The 21,994-nt window shown below is 45.9% G+C and overlaps 1 protein-coding gene across 3 annotated transcripts in view; it reads left to right on the top strand.

The window, feature by feature from the left end:
• Nucleotides 1-21,994, top strand: part of RAB11FIP4 (RAB11 family interacting protein 4) — a 90,934-nt gene that overhangs the window by 4,840 nt on the left and 64,100 nt on the right. The window lies entirely within an intron of this gene.

The raw sequence follows: 21,994 nt of genomic DNA, 5'->3' as shown, positions 1-21,994 counted from the left end.
TGAGGCTGCAACTAAAGGGCCTCACTTTGACAAGAGGCAAGTGGTTCCTTATGGCCACGAGTGTTGCCATCACATTCTATGTGCAGTTGAAACCAAAGCCAGCAGGGCTCTTTCCTAAGCCCTGCGTCCTGCTCAGCATCGTGGTGTGTTCTGCTCCAGCGGGAGTGACCAGAATGAGCTGGGGGGCAAAACAGACTGCAGGAGGGACAGTGACTGCACAGCACATGGGCTTGGAAGAAGTACACTGGAAGAAGTGCTGTTCGGACTGCAGAGCTGCTGTGGTGTTTACTTTGGGGTTAGCACTGCAGCTTTGGATTTGTTTCTTCATTAAGTGGAAAGCTTAGAGGTGGCTGAGACTTCCTCTGTTTGGTTTCCTGAAATCAGAGGTGCAGGTGGTGGGATTGCTATGGAGCAGGTGTGCTGTTGGCTTAGAGGAGCAAGAGGTATCAACCAACCCCATTTCTCTCTTCAGAGTGGTCTCAGCTTTTAAAGTACCTATATTGGAATGCTCAAATACATCTTCACAAGTGTAATGTTGCACTTATACCTGCGTTACCACGCTTCTTTTTTTTGCCCTCAGCTCAGGGCTGCCCTTGGGGCTGTCCCCATGGCAGGCTGTGCTGTGCTGCATCCAGCAGCGAGCTCAGGGCATGGCTCAGTGCTGCAGTAGCCCTCTGTTTTAGGAGGATCCAGATGGCTTCTGGAATATGGGGATATTCTTTTCCAATGACACTTCTGTTGTTATGATTAAAAAACCAAAAGAAATGAGCAGATAAAACAGCTCTATCCGTATGTTTGTGTGGTATAAATAGATTTGAGAAACTGTTCCCAAATATTCACTGTTTTTGTAGTAAGTGATTATAGGATCAGTTGAACATATTTTACCTAATTAAACCACATGATGTGTATGTTTGGATGAGTAGCTAGTAGAAGTTCAGAAAGTGAAATGCAACAGTGTAATCTGTCACCCTGAAGCAGTATAGAATCCTCCAGTAAAGGCAGGACTACATTTCTCAGTGCTGTTAGCTATTGGGAAAAGTAGGGCTGTCATTAGGAGGCTCTTGTATGTGTGGTATTGTGTCAGAATACAATAGAGTCTGCTTGGGAAGAGAGATAAAGGCAGCAGCGTGCTCCTAAGGGAGGTGTGCTGTTATGAAGGGAGAAGGGATGTAGGAAGAGAGATGTCACTGTCATTATGGGACGACAAGCAGCATCGGTGGGAGTTGGGCAGTTTGACCCAAGGAATCCTGATCCCATCAGAATCAGGGCCATGACCAGTGTATGTTGCAAAGGAGTAAGTGCTGACCATAGGATTTGCAGCCCTGGAGTAAAACCTGCCTTTGTTGCTGTTTCCTTTGCTGCTGCTTTATTTGCTTTTGATGTCCATCGTGCCACAGGTCAGGCACGGCCTTGTGGTCATGGCATGGCAGAAGTCAGGATCCTGCCATCTCCATGCTGAGCTGTTGTGGATGCTCCCCTTGTTGAGACCTCTGCTCCAGCTGCTGGTTGCTGTAAGGATGGCCTCAGCGTCGCCCAGTGCTGTGGTGGTGCACAGTGTGCTGCAGGCTGACCTGGCCAAGCAGGGATGGCCTCAGCTGCCCAGGCTGGCCTGTCTGAGCTGCGAGGGGCATGGGAACAGATGTGCCGGAATGGGAGCAAAGCAAAGCATTTTGGCCTCATACAAAAATGTATTTTGTGGGAGCGTAATTTTTGTACAGCATGATTCCAGGCTCTGTGCAGACTCTGTACCAATTGCTATATAGCTCTCCACTAGATCCGTGCACTGCTGGGTCCAGTTGTGCCTGGCAGAGCGTTGGCTTGCTGATGCAGTCCAGAGGGGAGTTCTGCTCTGTAAATGGAGGGACAGCCCTGAGCAGTGGCTTGGAGAAAGCGCCCTTGACTTCAGAGGCTGTTTGAAGTGCTGTGCTGAGTGAGGGCATCGATCTGGGAATTCAGGCTGAGGCAAGTGTGTAATAACACTCAGACCCTGGACTTAACTGTTCTTCAGATGTGTGCACAGCATCTTGAAGTACAGATGTTCTCATGGTGCAGTAATGTTTCTCAGTAGAGCCAGCAGTTTGGATAGCTTTGTAAAACAGAAGGGAGTTTTGCATTTGTTGTTAGAGGGAAATCTCAGGGAAAAAAAGGTTGCTGAAGAGTTGCAGTAGGAGCCTGATTTCATTGGTGCAGGTGGTGCTGAAGATAACGCACTGCGAGTGATACAGTGTGGTTGCTCCAATCTAAAGAGAACTTCCAATTTAGTTTTTTTCCTTTCTTTTTTTTTTCCTGACTTCAGGACTTTTCTATCTCTTTCATAATGAAAACTCATCACATCCTGAACCATTCCAAATGGCAAACAAAAAGTGAAAATTCAGCACAAATAATTCTTTTTTTTCCCCTATGAAACAGGAAAAAGGAAAAAAGCTTTTGATTTCTTTTACTTGCGTTGCAAGCTGAAAGAATCAATTATTTACCACATTGTGCATCAGGTACCATACAGAGAGTCTGCAGACTGTGGGAGGGAGAGAAAACAAGCCATTCAGTACATCTCTCTACTGCCTAATTGGAGCTATGTTCAGCACCCAGCTATCCTTGGTGTGGGGAAATAGAGCAACAGGTAAAGCCTTGGAAAGTGTCAAGCAGTCGAAAAGAGACTAGGAGCATGTAATCTTTGGTAAGAAATCTCGTGGATTTGTGCAGGAAGTCGGAGCAGCTCTAAAGCAGGATGGTACAGGAGAACAGAAGATTCCAGTTTTTCTCTGCTGTGTTTGTCGTTGCTCGATCGTTCCCTCAGTCTCTGTCTTTGAGCATTTGAAGCCTCACTTCCCTTGCTGCAGTTGGACATTGGTGAAACTCATGAATTTTAGATTGAAGTGTGAAGGATGAATTGCATTTTTTTGTTCTTCAGTTTTCTGTGAGATTGCTTGACAATAAAGAATGGCGGTGAGGTTTGGGACACGTGTTGAAGGGAGGTACAATAATGTCTGTTTTGCTCTTCTCACTGAGCAGTTACAAGGCATGGAAGCTTGCACTGAGGAAAGCTGCACCTTGCCTTTTCCCCTGGGAATGGTACGCCCCTAACCAAGCACAGTTTGCTGGGCAGTGCTGTGCTATTGCTCTCTGCCACACAGTCCAGAGTGTCACCTGTAGAGAACGAAATGGTTTTGAACAGACTGCTGTTGGAAACTATCATTTGTGGAAGTCTAAATTTGCTTTTTGCCTCTTGCAGGCAGTGTAAAGCAGTGTATAAATAATGTACATCAAGCATTAGGATACAACGTCTTCCTCTTACAGCTGAGACAGTGAGAAGATGTAACCAGAAAAATAATTAATGAATGACAAAATGATATTTGTCAAGGAGGACAGATTTCAGAGGGAATTAAAAATCCATTGATGCACAGGTTTTAATTAGCTTTTAACAGAGCTAAGCTGTGTTGCTGCTGTTGAAGTGTGGGAATCCTGCCATCCATTGGGCACACAAAGGGAAGTTTGCATCGCTTGCCTTCAGCTCCACCAGAGGCAGCTCCTGAGCCCACAACAGCCTTTGTTTCCCTTTCCTCACTATGTAGCACTCACTTGTTTAGGAGCTTGTGTCATTCACCAAGCAGTGGGTTTGGATCCCAGATACTGGAAAGAGTCGTTGAGTTCTGTGTCAGCCCTGGGAGGACTGGGGATGTAACAGACACAGTAGCACATCGTTCCCATGAAAGCAATTTTCCCCACTATGGGAAACTGCTGTTGTTGCTCTGTGAGCAGTGAGGGAGTGCTCGTTTCCTGTAGGTGATGTTTCCATGGTGTCTGCTGCTTGGTACTGTGCAGACCCTTGTTAAGATATGATTCTTGTGAAGATCTCCTCCAAGTGGGTCACTGCATAGCAGATAAGGTGAGCGCGGGTCAGAGGCTGTAAGTGAGCGTGATGGCTGTGTGACTAAATCAATTAGCTTGCTCGTGTGACGCTTTTACACTTTCAAAGCTTTTAATAGATCATGAATATTCAGGATCTGCCATGTGGTAGGAGACCTAAAATGGAGGCTTGGATTCCTACAGCCTGGCGCTTGCTCAGTAGTGTGGTGAGGAAGGAGGGTGTGTTGGATGGTAGGCAGCAGTGCTGCTTCACCCCTCCTTTTTCTTTTTGGTGCTGCTAGTAGGAATGCAGTGGTGCCGTACACTCACTAACCAGTGGCCGAGAAGACAGGTTTTATCGTGCTGTATTACTGCTCAGAGCCCATTGTCCTTTTAGCACTATCTGTAGACATCACATGGATGAGTATCAGAAGGGGACCAGAAGCCTCTCTGGCTTTTAGAAGCGAGTGGGAGCAGCTTCTTACTGCAGCCCTGCAGACAGAGCTGGGCTCCCCTCCTGCTTTTAAGGTAAAACACTCCGCTCTCTTGAAGTTTAGGTGTCTTCTTCAGCACACCAAAATTGCAAACGACTGCTGAGAAACTCAGTTTCCTCTTGGGTGTGGAGCTCCTTAGGTGAGTCAGGCTGTGGGTTTGTCAGGGTGACAGGAGTTTTGTTGGTGACTGCAGGGCTTGGGCTGCACTGTGCGGATCCCTGGGTTCTCATGGTTGGGTCGTGGCAGGCTTATTGGGCAGCAAGTGGACAGGAGATTTATCAGACCTTCCTGAGCACTGCTGAGTGACTTGAAAGCCTGTATTAATTCCTAATGTGTTAGTTTTTAAAATAACAGAAGTAGCAGGGAAGGAAAATAAAGATGCTAGAGTGAAGTTGGCCAAGTGTTTAAGATTTGTTAGCTTATTTTTGCTTGCGGTAGAGGTTTCTTGCCAAAACTTTCTGTGGAATTAATTTTAAAATCTGAGTTCAAGGTAGCTGGATAAGGGAAAAGGATTTGGCAGCACTGTGCAAGCCTTTAATCAAATAGGGTCTGTGCAGCACCCTGGCAGAGTTCTTGACAGAAAACGGAGAGCCAGAAACTTGGGATGACAGAGGATTTGAATCTGCAAGCATCTGATCTGGCATTTAAGCACATGTTTGGCTTTGAGCATCAGTGCCCTGACTTCAGCAGGCCTGCTTCAGAAAACTGTCCTACTGGGCAACTGGGAGCAGAAATAAGCATGTACCCTGCAGCTGTGCTGAGTTGGGGTTGGACTGCTTGGCTGCCCCACAAAGTCAGCTTCAGAATAGCAAAGCAGACTGGGGAGGGAAATGAGCTTGCTAATCCAGGTGTGCCACAGCGCATCTTCAAGGCAGGTCTGAGTCAAAGCTTTGAGATAGTGCCAGGCTAAATGATAACACAGCATATTCTAACAAGCTGCTTGATCTGGAGGCAGACGCTATGAGAAACTGCCGCCAACAAGCAGATGCATTGGGAGCTCCAGTCACCAACAGCCCAGTGCTACCACAGGTCACTGACTGCCTGTTTGGCATAGAACGTGGAAGTATGTAAATCAGGTAAATTCAAGTGAAAGATGGGAATAACTGTGGTGTGTTTTAATGGGGGGAGGTAAGGAAAAATACATCACTTCCACTTTATTAAGTATCTCTGAGAGTTGCCTTAGTTGCAGGCAGCAGTGAGAAAGCCTGCATGCACGTGCCACAAAATAAAATATTAGAGATCTCTGGTATCTGCTTCATTTACAGTTCACAGTTACATCTGACCTTTTGAAATAACCCAGGTGCAGAAAAGGTGCTCGAATCACACCCAAGATGAGCTTTGCATACACTTCCCTGTTTCCTGAGAGCTGTGCTCTTCATAGCCTGGAGCAATCAGTTTAATCAAAATAATCAGAAAAAGGAAAACACGTGCAGGAAATCTTTGGCTTATCCAAGTGCACGCACTGTCTGAATGACTTCCATAGTGAAACCTTGCAGACTTTAAAGGCAGAGACCTAAGACACGGAGCAATCTCACTGATGTCTGTGCTGCTGTTATGCATGCTAATGTGTAATGAAAGCTGCTAATTAGCTTTATATGTGCTCGTGCATAATGAAAAACATATTCTAAACGTTTTCTTTTTCTTCGTGTTTTGCTTTCACTCAGGTCTATTTTCTATTCCTCTGTCAGCTTCTCTTTCTTTTGCTGCCTACAGCACTACTTTGAGGCCCTTGGCAGGGCTGATTCAGGAACAGCAGTCTTTCCAGTTGTCATTTTCCTTTCTGCTGTTAAATCTTTCATATCTAGTGTCCTAAAAATATGTCCTATTCCCTCTCTGTGCTAAAGACAAGCTGCAAGAATCTAAGTAAGAAAAGGAACATGGCAGTGGAATCAGAGCTGTATTTTATATGCCAACATTTTGGGTGGAAGAAAGATGTTCTTCCTATTAGCATAGGTTTCATTAAAAAAAGAAAAAAGAGACAAAACTAGTGTCTGTATGTCAAAGTGCTGTAGTGATGGGTGTGATTCCGGTTAGGAAGGTTTAATCTGAGAGAAAATTGCCCCCCAGAAACTGTAATGCAATCATTTGTCTGCTGCCCACTAATGTCAGACTTGACGAAGACAACAGTAAAATTTAGTAATTAAAAAGAATCTCTTGACCAAAGAAAAATTTTGTCCTTGTCACACGATGAGTTTGTTAGACTGCAGGCAATGTGAGCAGCACTGTGATTGGCAGTGAAAGCAGCGGAGCTCGGTGTAAACGCTGTGAGGTCTTCTCTCATCTGCCTGCTCTTGTTCCTGGAGCCCCTTTAAATACTGCAGTTGTTCCTGGTCTGGAAGCCAGAGCTCCTCTGGGTGCTTCCAGCTAGAGAGGAACCACAGGATTCATTCATCTGGGGTTCTGCATCCTTGGGGAGCTGCTTGGCATGTAAGGGATTTCAAAGAGTGCTCGGACCCTGCAATTCTGAAGTGTCAACAGCACTGTTTATCCAGACCTAAATAAATGTTTAACCATCTACACAGCATCCTCTAAGTGGGGCTTTATCTGTGCACTAGATAATCTGTGTATTGCGAGCAAAAAGACGCGTGCAATTCTGTCTGGTGGGATTACAGTCAGAGGATAAGCGATAAAATAGGTTCCTATCACTACTTGAAGGTCTGTCAACATATTTTGACAGCGTGTTGCAGAGATGCATTAGTCAGCATGAGAGTGCATGATGTGCAGGAGCTGTATCTGTATCTGGCAGCAGTCTGGCTGAGCTACCTGTGACTCTCAGGATTCTTCTTGTGTCTTTTCCTGTGACTGACCACCGCTGGTCTTCTCTGCTGAAAATCCCAAAGGTTTCATGCTCTTTTTTTTATTGGCATAAAGGATAACAACAGAGAGAACCTCTGTCCTCTGATGCTCTTGAGAACACTGGAAGTACAAATAAGAGAAAACAGGCTTCAGTGGCCCAATGGGAAACCACATGAAAAAAAAAATCAGAGTTTCTCTGCTCGTGTTATTGGATGAACAAATTTCTGTTCAGGATTTTAGCACTTAGCTTTGTCCTTGAAGGGTGTAACTGTTCTCCATTACTCTAGTACTGCTGTAACTGTCTGAGCTGTAATGAAATTCTGATAGATGTCACTCTGAGATTGGAACAGGGCCTATAGTGTTTCTATTAGAGTAAAAGGAGCTGTACTGGTTTATGCTTCAAAACTGGGGAGCTCTGTTCCCAAAGAAGCTACGTAACACAGTGAAGAAACAAGAGTCAATTAATAAACCCCATTCAAAACATTAGCAGGTCTCTGGCTTGCTCCAGTGATGCAGGTACAGAGAGCTGTGGGCAAAGCTCCCTGCCCAGCTGCTGTGGGCTGCAAGGAGCCGGCGTGCAGGAGAGGGCAGTGAGTGCTGGCTGTCCTTGGGAAGCATGTGCTCACCAGTATTGGACTGGTCTCCTCCTTCCTGTGTTGCCCGTGAGTACTGCAGCTTACTGGCTGTACAAGGACTGCTAGGATTAAAATCAGAGTGTATTTCTTAGGGCTGCCGTGCAGAGTGGGAGCACTCGTGTGATCAGCTTTTTTCATGTGTAGCAGGGAGCAGAGGCCTTTGGCAAAGGGTCTGTCACTGGTAGGTATGTCTGCCCTTGCTCCTTTTGTATTCACACTGCATTAGCAGCCCAGAGCTTTAAGAACACACGGTACTTTAAGAGCTGTGTCTCTTTCTTCCATTTCTGTGGCTATTTTACATCAGTTTCACGATTTATTTTTGTTGAGCACTGTTTGTGCTCAGCTTCACAGTGACCCATGTTTACAGTCTTTTTCCTCACATACATCAGCTGCTGCTGGTACCATTGTCACTGGGCTGTGTTGGCTGCAGATATCTGTCAGCTTAGCAGTTGGTATGAAGTGCAAGCTTATGTTCTTGGGTGGAAAAAAGGAGTCTGTATTACAATATCCTAGGAGTATCTGATGGATCGTTCTGTGCAATAACTGTGTGAAATGTGGTGTTTTACTGCTGCCATCTGAATATTCCGCTCTCAGGTTCTTATGCTTCAGCCTTCATTGTTTCCTCCAAACAGCCCATGGGTTTGCAGTATCTTGCTGTCTGTGCTATTTCTAACAGCTGTAAAGGGCAAAATTTCCTGTTTGGAGGAAAGTAGAGCCCCCAAATCATTTCACTTGTGCAATGTCCTTGCTAGAAAAGAACAAGTTATGTGTACGTCAGACCCAGCAGGAGCCTTTCTGGACTGTCTTTCGTATGAGGTGACAACTAATAATTATACGAAAGGGCTTCAGGCTGCTTGTGCTCTGTTACCCCTGCACAACTCTCAGTGCATTCACTAGCAGAAAAAGTGGCACAGGGAGTCTGACAAAACCTTTGATTACAGGTGAGAATTTTTTTCCTGCTTGCTTTTACCCAAACCAGCCAACTGCTAAATCTTGCATCTGCTGCAGTGCAGTGTTGGGAGTGTTGCAGTTGTTTCAGCTCTGTGGCTGGAGGAGATCCTCGCACTGAGGCACACTTCTCTCTGTGCTGTGCTGCTCCGTCTCCATTTGGGATGTAGAGCATCTGTGTCAGCTTTAGTGGTACCTTGTGCCTCATTGCCTGCTCTTGCCATATCTGCCCATTTCTCAGCAATAACCTGAAGTCAATGTCAACATTACTAAACAAAGTAGTTGAAAGCATTAGGTAAAGTCTGGGTGTTGTGTCTGCTTGCAGATTGTTCCCAGGTACTCTATAAACTGATGTGATGTAATACAATGTGCTGAGACCATTGATCTACATAGGCATAATTGCTCTCATAACCTCTCCTAGTGCTTTTCGGGAAGCCTTTTTGCACTTGTGCAACTCCTGTGCAAGCATTACAGCTCGCTGCAGTTACATGGCAGTGGTGTGGGAAGGAGTGAGGAGCAGCATTTCTGCTGGTGTGCCATGAGCTTGTGACAGGACCCTGTGACTCAGACCAGCAGAGGAGGAAAGCTTGCACACAAGAATGTGATTTTGCATTGGCTTCAGTAGAAAGGTTTGTGCTGGGGAAGCACAGGGCAGCGTGCAAATGTGGTTCTTCTTATTTTTAAATGCAGTTTTACAGCTCATAGAGAGACCACTAGCTAAGTAGGCTTGAAACTGAATTCCTGTTACTGACTTAGCAGCTACATGTATTTGTCTTAATGGCAGGGTGATGTCCTGCATCGATTCACTGATGGCTAGCTTTTGTCTTGTCTGAGCTCTGTTTTGGCTGATTTGTCTGTCCATAGACGGACCCAAAATCCCTTCTTGTATGTCTTCTGCACATATTTAGGTCATGTTAGGCTTCCTGAAATGATCTGCCACTGAGCCATTAGGGAATGCAGCCTTGCTAGTAGAGCAGAACTGGAACGAGAGTTCCCTGGGAGTTGTGAGCTGCTGCCTCATCTATTGGCTGGGGCAAAGAAACAATTTCTTCTCTATTCCTCTCTTCCTGCAGGGGTTATTTTTAAAATCTCCATCTCTGAATATTGCTTGTGAGAGCTGTGTTGCAGTAAATGATAGTGCAAGCCAAATAGTTTCAAACCAGCTAGTCTTGGTGTCTCTAATGAGTTTTATATAAGACTGCATGAGGCATTTGCTCCTTTTTGTACATCTGTGATACATGCCACTTACCCACTGTAGTGCAGTACTGTAGTGTTATTCCAGTGCATGCCCATAATCAAAACATTGGTTCTGTGACAGAGCTGGTAATTTAACACAACTCTCCTGAGAGCTGAGCTGTTTCTTCAATAACAGAGGCTTATTTTTGTATGGCAGGAGGTGCTGGGATGAGTGAGTGTGAATGTACACGTGTACAGCATCCAGACCACTTCAGCATGGAATCAGCCTTATTAATTACTTGTCCTCCTTTCTTGATAGAGGATTTACTTAACATTTGACCTCCTTTAATGTACTTCAGCAGCCTAAGTTGGCTTTCCCTAGGAGATGAGTGTGCAGCTCTTTATTTGGGCAGAATTCCCTTCATGTGTGCTCATGCTGGAGCAGGGTCAGCAGCTCCTACTCAGGGTAAACCTTGGTCTTCTAGACAGGAGCAGTCTTCCCATCCTTGTCATTGAGTGTTTTATATGCATTGCAAGAATTCTGCTTTAGTGAGGGCAACAGTATGTATGAGATCTTGAGGGACTGTTCATCACTGCAAAAAAGACCATTGTAAGTGGATGGAAAACCAGCTAGGAAATGTAACGCCCACCTTCAGGCATCTTGTTATAGACAAGGCCTCCTGGGCAGATATTCAGGAGAGAGAAAGAGGCTCTCAAAATTGTCAGCTTGAGACCAGAGTCTGGTTCAGGGAGGAGTTACTGATATATGCAGCAATAGAAAATAGTTGGAGGTACTGACTTCCTTCCATCCAAATACCCACATTCCTGCCCTTGCTGCTCTCTTTCCTGATCCCTGTGCTCTGAAAGCTTCAGTCTCACCTTCCCTCCAGGGCAGCTTCCTGGCTTTATGGACCCAGTGGTGCTCCATGCTGTTGTCTCTCCTGAAAGAAGTTGCTCGTGTTGCTCTGGTTTTGAAGGAGGAAGACCCTGGGGCAGTAAATGCCAAGCTATGTTTGCAAAATTCCATGAATGAGCAGTCAGTACATGCAGCATAAACTGTCATGAAAGCACAGCATGGTGTGTTCTTTGAGAACAGCATCGTATTATATTCTTCTTCAAGCAGGTAATTTATTCGAGCAGTGACAGATTGTCTGGTCCATCTGAGGCGCTGGCCTGCAACTCAGGCCTGCGTGTGGCTGCCACAGATTCCCTTTGCTGTCAATGTGTGGAGTCTCCAAGCATTAAACAAGCTATCAGACCACATCTTAGGGCGCTGTGTTCGGTTTGAACGGCAGGATGAGAAACCTTGAGAGGCAGCAGGCTGTACCTGCTGCTATACAGCTGCTCTTCAGGCTTTAGTCTGCAGTTTTTGGCTTAAATTAAAAGTCTATATAGTATAGGTATACGAGAGGGTAAAATGGAAAGCTTCTCAGAAAGCTTCCTTCTTTCAGACTTTCAGCATCCCACCTTGCCTTTCATACACAGAGCTTTACTGAGCCCTATCACTGAAAAGCAAACCACATCCCTGTTACTGAACTGTTTTAGGAGAGCTTGCAGATGCCACGTGAAAGAAATGGTGTCCCAGGAGATGCACACAGAGCAAGCTGTGGTTTCTTGGGGCTGGCATGCATTTAGGTGCTAGGGGTGGAAGGGCTCCTCAGATCCAACGCTGCGCAGTGAAATGCAGCTGGGTGAGGGCCTTGTGCTGTAAATCTCCTGTGCTTTCTGCATGCTCTCACCTCTTGATTGTAACTCCTTTAAGACGTCTTTATGTTGGAGAAAAATAGATACAGGCACTTTTCTCTCAGTTTGAGAGAAGGCAGCAGTAGCTGCTCTGAGTCTGAGAGCAAAACTGCACTGTAGAAGATCGGGCAAACGCACAGCAATCAGCTTTTGCCTATTTAGGGATTTCACAAGGGATCAATAAATTGTCAAAAGCTTTTAAACTGATTAACTGTGAAACAAAGAAGAGTCCAGGAGAGTGTCTGTTCCTTTGTTGTTTTTTTTTTTTTGAAGGGATTTAGTTAGCTTAGAAATAATGTTTTGCTCTGTGTTACACCTATAGTATCAACCAGATGTAAGGATGGAGAGTATAGCATGTACTGTAACATGAAGCTCCACTATTCAGCTTCTAAGGCAGAGAAGAATGTATTTCATATGCATACAGGCTTTACATTTCACCTACACAAGTTCTGGCTAATTATTCCTCTAATGTCTTTCTCAGTGTACATCAAAGGACAGTGTAGATTTGTGTCATTTTATACGATGAGAACTTGCTCCTTTGCCGTTTTAATGATGCATTCCTATATGGGGGAATGGCTCGTGAGGTGGGAGATGGAAGTACGAGGGGGCTTCTGAGCTATTGCATTGCTCAGTGTTATCCTCTGGGCATCAGCAGTCCTAGCTCTGTGCTCCACCACTGCCTGCTCAGCTGTGCTTCCCTCGTCTTGACGTCAGTGCAGTCAGCTGCTGAACAGACCTGTCAGCCTCATTTCATACTTGGTAATTATCCCCCCATCAGGTGGTACTTGCTGCACATTCCTCCTCTGTTTTGCTGGGGAAGGATGCTTCCTCCTAGCCACGCTTTTCAGAAAGGTGAAGCATCTTTCTTTTCAGCTAAGTGGAAGATTGTTCCTTTAATCATACCTTTCAGCCTGATGTTTGTCATCTTAACTAATGTGTCTCCCTGTGCCAGATTCATCCAGTACTCAGTCCTCCTGGGATTTCTGTCAAAGCATTAATTTGCTGTGAAATTTCTTTCATTCAGTTTAATTTCAGGACTGCTACTTAGGCTTTTGCATTTGAGATCAGATCTCATGACCTAGATTTCATCCTCTCTGTCTGTGAGCATGCAAAAGGCCAAGCGTGCTCCCTTTTAACAGCTGGGTTCAAAAGTGATTTTGGGAGAGTGGGCTTAGAACTGAGGGTGTCCCAGTAGTGCTGTGTGGGGCAGCCCTCTGCTGGCTCTGTGATCTTTCCTGTTTGAAAGTTTGGTGTGAAACACAGCAGTGTGTTCTGGCTGCATGTGTATGGATAGTTTTATGCACGGAGGACAGAAAGTAATAATGGAAGCACGTGGTCAAGAGAAGAGACCAAGTGTAACCCCTGCTTTTTGTCTTTGAGGCTGGATATCCAACCTGTAAGGATTCTGCTGTCGAAACTGGGTGGTACTGTGTCTGGGGAGTCTGTGGTTGCACTTGGCCACGTTCCTGATAGAGTACCAGAATACAGCTGACAGAAAAGGGCCTTGTTCTGATCTTGCATATTTCTCATGTAGTTTTTCCATCCTGTTGTGATTCAGCAGCTGATGCTGCGCAGGCACTGGAAGCACAAGACACCGTATCTACAGACTCTTCTGCCATCCATCAGCCTGTATGTGAGTTCTCACTTCAAATCACTCTTGCACAGCCTGGACAGTACCTGTGGCGGTGGCATTAGCTTCAGATTCTGGTTCGGTCTATTTTCTGTAGCTTCGTTTTGGCTTTGGGTGCTGTTTTCTCATAAGTGAGAGGAGCTGGCACGGGGCATGTGAGGTTTGTGCTGTGCCCTGCGGGACAGCTCAGCCTCGCTCAGTTCTGCCGTCCCTCTGCAGCCCCCTCCTGCTGCTGTCTGTCCTATCGTGCCTGCTCTTTGTATCGTGCCTGCTCTTTGTATCGTGCCTGCTCTTTGTATCGTGCCTGCTCTTTGCATGCGACTGCACCTCAATTGGAGTGTGACTACAGATGTGTCAGCAAGGAAGGCGCTGAGAAAGAGTTGGCTCAGGAGCCGGTGCTGTTTGCCCCACCTCTCCCCAGTTTTCCTTTAAAGTGATAATTACTCCTGGAGCAGATCCCATTTGGCTGATGTCTCACAACTGGAGGCCATGAAAACTGTTATTTTGTGGAAGTTCCCTTTATGTTCTGGTGGGGATGATCACACACACCACAAGCTGCAGAGAGGGAGAATAATTTTTTTTTCTGATAATAAATCCATGCTGCATCACTTGTAGATAAGGCAGCTGCAACCCAAACATCTTCCTTTTCATTTGAAGGCAAAGCTTGCTGCGCCCACATGACCAACTGCATCTCTTGAGATCAGACTGTTTTGTGCTATATTTGACATGTGCTAATGGATGAGACAATTCGTTTCAGCTTGTCACAGCTTTTGCTAACAGCCTTATTTTTACAGAAAGACGTGGTTTCAGTTCTGGTAGAAGTGGAGGAGAAGGTGTTAATGCAGCCCTGTTTATTTTAGCAAGTGAGTGAATCAGCGTTCTCCTACGGTTCAGCACATTAACTCTTTGTTTCCAGAACAACACTGAAAAATCACTGGAGAGCCAACAGATGGCTCTGGCATATTTTTAGCCTTGCTCTCTGTTCCCATGGTATTCCAGACTGTGTGGGATTCCCCATAGACTGTTGTACCATCGGTGGGCACAGCCAAACGTTTTGTTTTGCAACACAGCATCAGAGGGAAGGAGGCGAATGGCCTTCTGCTCACGTTAGCTCTCTTGAAGTAACTTGAGTGAGAGCTTCTCACATATGGGCTGATGGATGGTGGAAGAGTCTGTGGAGATGCTGGTCTTGTGCTCCTGGTGCCTGCTCATTGTCAGCTGCTGCACTGCAGTAGGATGGACAAACTACATGAGAAATAGAGTTGTAGTAGTATTGTCTGTAGCAGCAGCTGGTGCAGTTACCTCTGCCTGCAGGTTGGATTTGGAAGAAGATGCAATTCTGCATCCTTGAACCAGTGAAGAGCCAATGAATGGACTCCCTTGAATTCAATCAGTTTTTTTGCACTGCAGCCACAATAGATGGATTTGGCAAGATTAGGAATTAACTCAAAGTCGAGGCAAGACTTCAGCAAATTGCTTACATCGTTTAGGACATTGTCCCAGGATCATCCTTCTAGCTGGTAAAATGGGTGTTCCAAGATAAAGCAGGAACAGTAACAATAGCTGCTGCTTGCACAAAACTTACTGACAAGTCAACTTTCGGCTTGAAGCCCGCTGGTAAAGCACTGAGGGACTGAAATCAAAATTCAAAGCAAACGTAAAGCCATTGTTTCCAGCAGTGATGTGTGTTCCTGCATGTGTTGGGATCAGACAGCAGCTGATGGAAATTCGTGATGCTGTTTGGAGTGGCATGAATAATTTATGAGACACAGTCTGCTGGTACTGATGGGCCGGGGCAGGATGTCTGTGGGACCTGTGGTTCCTAAATGCAGGCCCTCCACAGCTTGCCTGTGTGACATGGGGTCACACTTCATGGGCGTGAAGGCAGGTTCAGAGAGAGCACCAGGTTGCCTAGCATGGTGTCCTTAAATGGCAGCAGCACAGCTTTCAGCCCGCTTGCACTGAGCAAGGGAAATGTCAGGGTTGGTGCATCTTGTCTTCTCAAAAAGTCTCAGATAAACAGGAGTGGACTGCTTCCTTTTTGTAATTCTCATAGGTAACCAGCCCTGCTGATAGAAATGTGTGCCTAGTTTCTATTTTGAGCTTTTAGTTTGTGGTTAATGGCTCTTTGTTTTCCATCTACTGGACCAGTGTCCTTTACAACCTGCCATTTTCTGTTTGCACAAATCCGTATGCCTAGTAATGAATCAGCTCCTGGTCTCCCTTTTACTGTGAAAACTCTTAGCCTGTTTGTACGATGTATTTCCACAGCCCTTGAATGTTATGTCTGTTCTCTAATCTTTCTAGGTTTTCAGCATCTCTCATGAAAATGTTAATAACACAACTGTGCTAGTATGGTCTCTATACTGCAAGATAAAACATTGTACTCATCTTACCCTCCTTTCCAGAATTGCCAGAATTTAACAGAATCCTCATTCCTTTTGGAATATGTAAATCCCAGGCAGTCAGAACGCAGTCCTCCTCTCTGTACATGTGAACAGTTATTTCTTTTCCTTCACTTACGTATCCTTTTCTGTTCGTGCCCTTGTGTAGCAGTGCTTGAAACATATTCTGTCTGTGTGGACTTGGCTTACAAAGCTAACCAAAGGAGTATCAGACTGCACTGCTATCATTTATCAGTCGGAGGGTGGGAACAATCCTACCAACCGGCAGTGAAGATGCTGCTGTTCCATAGCAGTGTGTTCCTGTTGCCCAGGAGAGGTTCAGACAAGGTATTGGGAAAAAATTTCTTTGCTGTGAGGATGGCCAGACGTGGAACAGATTTCTTAGGCAGGTGGTGGATGATGCCACTGTCCCACACCTGTCAGTGTTCAAGAGGCATTTGGATAATACCTTTAATAATACACCCTAGCTTTTGGTTAGCCCTGAAGTGGTTGGTTGGACTCACTGTTAGTAGGCCCCTTCTGCCTGAACTGTTCTGTTCTGTCAGCCTGTGCAGCTCAGATATGGCAGGCTGGTTTTAGTAGCAGCCCTTTCAATGGAGCTCATTCCTAGCTAGGTTCATCATGTTGGGGCTTCATGTAAGCAAGAAAACGGTGAAGCCTGTAATGAACATTGTCTCTAAAGATACTAGGCTGCAACTTGCTGGAGGCTGGATGTCTGCAGCTGGCACAGGGCAAAGTAACAGAGGAATGTGCTGTGCATCCCTGAGCTGTGCCCCCTGGCAGTGATGGTGAAACAAACAGCCCCGAGCAGCGGTCCCTGGTGGGAGAGGACTCTGAAGCCCTGAAGTCCGTTCAAATTGAAGTGAGTACAGTTCTGCTGCCCCCTCTGTAAATTGTGAGGCAACCTCTAATTCCTCCCTGCAGCATTTACATGTGTAATCTCCTTTTGCTGGAAGTCTTTGTAGGCTTTGAACAAACGCTTCTGCTTCAGGAGATCCTGCCCAAATGTCTCCGCTGCAGCACGCTCTGACCTTTCCTGCAAGCACTTGTCTTGCCAATCCTGCTGCTCCCAGGTGCTCCCTGCGCGCACTACAGAGTGAGACGTGCTCACGGACTCCTGCAGTATGAAGGCAGGCTGCTGAATTATCTATTTTAAATGTCCTCTTCTAGCTGTGACTTGGATCCTGCTGAAAGGTTTTAGTGGATGGAGCCAGTGTGGGGGCCCTGAGAAGTAAATTGCAGCTAATTCTAACAGATTTTCTTGGTGTGAATAAATCTCCTCTGTGCTAGCTAGTTCTTGAAGAAAATTAGGGGAGGTCAGTAGAGGTCTGAGCTGCTTCTTGCCTGGAGATGGCAGCAGGATTGAGGTTCTTGTAGGAAAGTCTTTGCTGCAAAATAATGCCTCTCTGCTTTGGCAGCATGAGTACAAGAGCTGGGCAGGAGTCCTGAGCAGGGCTCCTTGGTCAGGAGGTGCCCATACATGAGGCTCTTACCTACAAAGTGTGTGCCACAGCACCTTGCCATTCACCTCTGTGTGGCAGCCAGAGCTTTTGAACTGTTAATGTGCATCTCTGCCACGGTCTGTGCTGATTACAAAACTGCTCCTTCACTCTGAGCTCTGTCCCTTTTCTCAAGGATTTTTTTCCTTCATCATAGAGGCTCTTTAAGTCATTCCTTGGCTGTTCATGTTTATCAGAAGGCAATGGGGAAAACATCACATTGCAGTGCACTCAGAATAGCTGGGAAATGCAATGGAGAGGAGGCGAATGCTTTGGCTGATTACACAGAAAGGATAATCACCCATTCATCCACACAAACCAAACAATAGGGACAAAGGGTATGATTTTCCCCAGTTGTTTCCCAAGGCAGAAAATGATTTATTTTTGCTCTTTGAGAATACTGGATGTCTACCGAGGAGCTCATTAGAGACCCTTGCAGCTGCCAGAAGAGCTGGATAGGCTGTTGAGCATTCAGCTAATTTCTGTCCCCATTCTTCTCTTCATACAATGAAGAAAGAGTTTGCAATCCAGGCCTTGCTTGTGCTGACCCACACGGTGGGGGATTGCTCTGTGTTGTAGTGCAGAGAAGAGTTTCTGGCTCCAGCTCATGTCAGTGATCTATGATGCTCAGCTCTGGAGCTCGTGGCACGTTCCCCATAGGCATTGCAGCAACCACCTGGTTGTTTCAGCACTGCATTTTGGCAGCAGTTGGTGTTGCAGTCCTTTGTCCTTTGCAGAGGGATCTGCACAGGAGGCAGAGCCCTGCACTGCCTGAAGGTGCAGGACCTCAGGAGTCCAACTGCATCCATGGCTGGCGCGTCCCATTCGCTACAGGGCTGAAACACTGCTGCTTCTGTTTGCTATCAGAGTGCTGTATCTGTAAGCCCATGAGGCTGTTGACTGCAAAGAAGGTTTTAATGTTGTGCAGCCCAGCTGTTGGACTGACAAGCCCTTAACCTTCTCAGGGCAATAAATATGTGCTATAACTTCTTCTGATTAATTGCTGGGAGCCAACCCCTTCTGAGAAGGCTAGAACATTATTTTTCCACAAAGTGGAACAGAAGGATGGTTGGCACAATATGGACAGTGGAGAAGATTTAGAGGTAGCTGTGATGGTGTTGCTTATTTGGCCATAGCTTGAAACTGCTGAATTTTAATGCCTTCAGTCTGGAACTAACTGGAAAGCACTGCTTAAACCATGTAGTGGATTTTGCTTTTGTTCTGACCCCAACAAGAAGCCCTGTCTGATGGTCCTCTTAGGTGTTGCAGATAAGATGGTCCCTGCAGCGAAGAATCTCAGAAAGCAGCTGTTAAACGTGCTTGATCGAGTGCACTAGGGTCTCAAAGCTGCACAGCTACACAGGGCTTTATGTACTGTGCACGTGTGTGCATTAGTGCTCTAACTGTATGCAGCTACCTACCTAAGTATAATCCTAGCTGATGAAAATCCTCGTATCCCTCGGCCTCTGCTGGGTGCTGTGTTGGTTAGTGCTGGCTGAGGATGCGAGCATTGATCCCGTGGGCTGTTCTGTAAGTTCTTCATCTCTCCTGAACTGATGTCAGTTATTTGCATTACAGAATCTAATTGAGAACCTGCCAAATTGGATTTGGGGGAAACTGGAGACTGAAGCACTTTGTTTAGGTGATAATTTCATTTACTGCTAAGACAGTGCTCAGACCTAAAAATGAATATATTCTCTGTTCTTCCATAACAAACACATCTGGGCATATAGTATCTCCTTTCATTTGATTAGAAAATGTAATTCTATGTGACTGAGAAACTGGTGGACTAAAATCACTGGATCAGCTTTCGAAAATGCACTTAGCATACCAGGCTTGCTGGGAACACCCAGTGACACTGCTGTGCTGTGGCACAATATTAAATTGTGCAGAGGCTCCCCAGCTGCCTGCAGGAATCTGTATTAAAACGTAAAAAACAGTTTGTTGCCTCTTAGCAAGAGACCTACAGGAAATAGGATTCTCCAGAGCAACCCTGCAAGCATCTGAAATGCTATTTACTTGCATAGCAACAATGGGAGCTTGCCATTTGTCAGGGAGAGTTATGGGCTGGTCTGTAGCCCAGAGGACAGGTGTCTGATCATCTGCTGCTGCTGTGTCTGTGAGGAGATTGATGCTCAGCTGGTGGCCACTCCGAGGTCTTCATCATTGTCCCTGGGATGGGGCTGTTACACCAACTGCCACATCTGTGTGTGGTACTCAGGAAGATTTTTCAGCTCTAAAATCTTGCTGCTGCCAGCCTCAATGGCTGGTGTGATTGTGCTGCTTTCAGTGCATCCAAAAATAGTCTGAAGAAAGGAATTTCTGCTGCTGCTTCATCTTTCTGTAACGTTTATGCTGTCTGTGAAGGTGAGCAGGATAACGGTGACCCTGCTTTCCAGTAGTGAGCCTGTATCTGTTTAATTGGATTCAGGAAGGATTTCCAGCTGGTCTTGCATGCATTAAACCCACACTGTGGTTTCTGGTGAAGTGCCCACCTTCTGGAAGCTTTGCTGCTGATGGGAACTGCAGAGCCCTACGTGCATGTTGTGTCTCGAGGGATGAGCAAGGTGTTCATTAGGACAGGTGTGTTTGTGGCTACAGGACCTGCAGCCCGAATGTCTGTATCTGCAGGGAACTGTGCCTGGTCTTTGTTATACATGGATTCTGCTTGATGTTTTGTCTGCCTGTATCGTATATTGAGCTGTATTTCATGTGTATACAAAATGAGATATCAGTGGGAAAATCCCTCTTGTCCCATCCAGAGAGGAGCCAGGCCTCACAGGGCACGAGTCTGGGCTTTGTCTGGATGCCTCCAAAATGAAAGCAGACAGTCTGAATTAGCCAGGAGATCGGTGGGAAGGAAGGTCTCATGGCTCTTTGAATGTAAAATGTGAATCTTTTTGACGATCCAGAATAAAACATCATGACAGAATTTATGGGTTGAGAGGATGATGTCTAAAGTCTGTGTCTGAATGGAGATCAAAGTTGCTCATCTGGGATATCTTGTGGTTCAGCCCTCCTGCCTAGAATAAAATGTCTCAAGCAAAGACTTGGAGGGAATGTACTCTTTTATCTTCCACACCTGCCATCCTCTGTACTGTTAATTTACTGCTGTGTCAGTGGTGGTACCCAGCCTTCATCCTGAGCAAGGAAAGCCACTGGGATTGTCTCCTATTGCTCTATTTGAATTCTACAACGGTACTGCGGGGTGTATGTTATCAATATAAAGCAATTGTCCGATTGCTGATATTTTTGTGACATTGGTTTCTGATAGTGACCCTGCCTGCACAGTTTTTCATTGCCTGTTATCTGTGTGACAGCATCACTGTTCTGTTCCATGCACAGCATCCAGCAGTGGTGTGGGGTGGATGAAGAGCACCAGGCAGCAGAGCTGGGGAGATCTTCTGCAGTGCTGCTAGGACTGGAGGGACAGGAAACATCCTGCAAGGAGCAGAAGCTGCTGTGTTTTGAGGAATTGCATCTCACTGTCCCAAAACCTTTGTTAGCTGTAGATTTGCACATCTTAAGTGAGGCTTTTGGCTAATTGAAGCATTTATTAGCATATAGAGAACTTAAAAACACAGAGAGAATCTGAAGGAAGGAAGAGGCATTATGTGCACACATTGCTGCTTTGTCTGCAGGGCTTTAAGAAACTGCTAGGTTTCTGCTAGCATGTTTATAAAACAGCAACACAGAACATTGAGAAATTAGGTCACCTGCATTCGTTTGTTGCATATCTTTCCAGCTGGGCTTTTGCTGTTGTGCAGGCTGACATCTCTGAGCTCATGCTGGAGTTACCAGGATGGCGCTGCACCCCACAGTACCTGTTGTTCTCACCTGCTCCTCTCATCTGGCTGCGCTCTGTGCAGTCAGGAGTCCAGCCAAGATCTCAGCAGTGCTGCTGATTGGGCAGTGAGAGGCTGTTGGTGTGAGATGTGAAGGCACAGGGATAAGAGGGGCTTGTACAGTGCCATCAGCAGATTCGTGATGGGAGAGCGGCCAGCTGGGTGTCCCAGCACAGACCCACCTCTCTGGGCTGCTCTGCCTCCCTCCTGGTTTTCCCTCTTCAGCTCTGTGTTTCTGTGGAAAGCTTTGCTTCCTTTATTCCAAACATCACAACACAACAGCCCCTCCTGTCAGACTGCTTTTCTCCCTCTTCATCAGCATCCCCAGGAAAAATCTGCCAGACCTTCTTTGGGGCAAATGCCAATTTGGTGGCTGTGTTTGAATTCAACGTAATCTCATTTTACAGTGAGTAGTGATCTGAACTGCTAAACTGTGAAGCTGAGATGATAAGCAATAACTGCATTGCTTGGCTGTACTGAACACATCACAACTTTTTTTTTTAATGTTCGTGTATTTTCCTGTTCAGACTTGTGCCATCTGCTGTGGCAAGGGAGTTTTTGTTTGATTCCAAGTGGCCAAAGAGCGTTGACTGTTTTTGTCTGGATTCTTCAGGGAATGAATGGGCTGTGCATATCCTTTCTCCTTCCCCTGTAACTTTTGATGAAGATGGAGTGGAGCTCAGAAAGGCTTTAACTTGTTAACTATATAAGCAATGAGGGCCCCAGGGGGAGCAGACCTATTAGCACTGTTCATTACAGATGACAGGTGAGGTCACACGGCTGCCCCCTGTTAAACACTCCAGGTCCGTGTGGAGGAGTACTGATGTGTCCCACGTGTAGAAACTTTGGTCAGAGCATTCTTGACACGGATTATCCAATTGTAAGACCTGATTTCTGCTTGCAGAGTGGTTTGAAGGATTCAAGCTGTGTTCTTGTAACTGTGGAAGTTCTTGTAACTTCTTGTGGAAGTTACAGACCAG

The sequence above is a fragment of the Tympanuchus pallidicinctus genome, unplaced genomic scaffold, assembly GCF_026119805.1.
Source record: "Tympanuchus pallidicinctus isolate F22 unplaced genomic scaffold, pur_lepc_1.0 scaffold23, whole genome shotgun sequence".
Classification (NCBI taxonomy): domain Eukaryota; kingdom Metazoa; phylum Chordata; class Aves; order Galliformes; family Phasianidae; genus Tympanuchus; species Tympanuchus pallidicinctus.
Note: the sequence above shows the minus strand (reverse complement) of the source record. Positions and strands in the feature narration are given on the sequence as shown.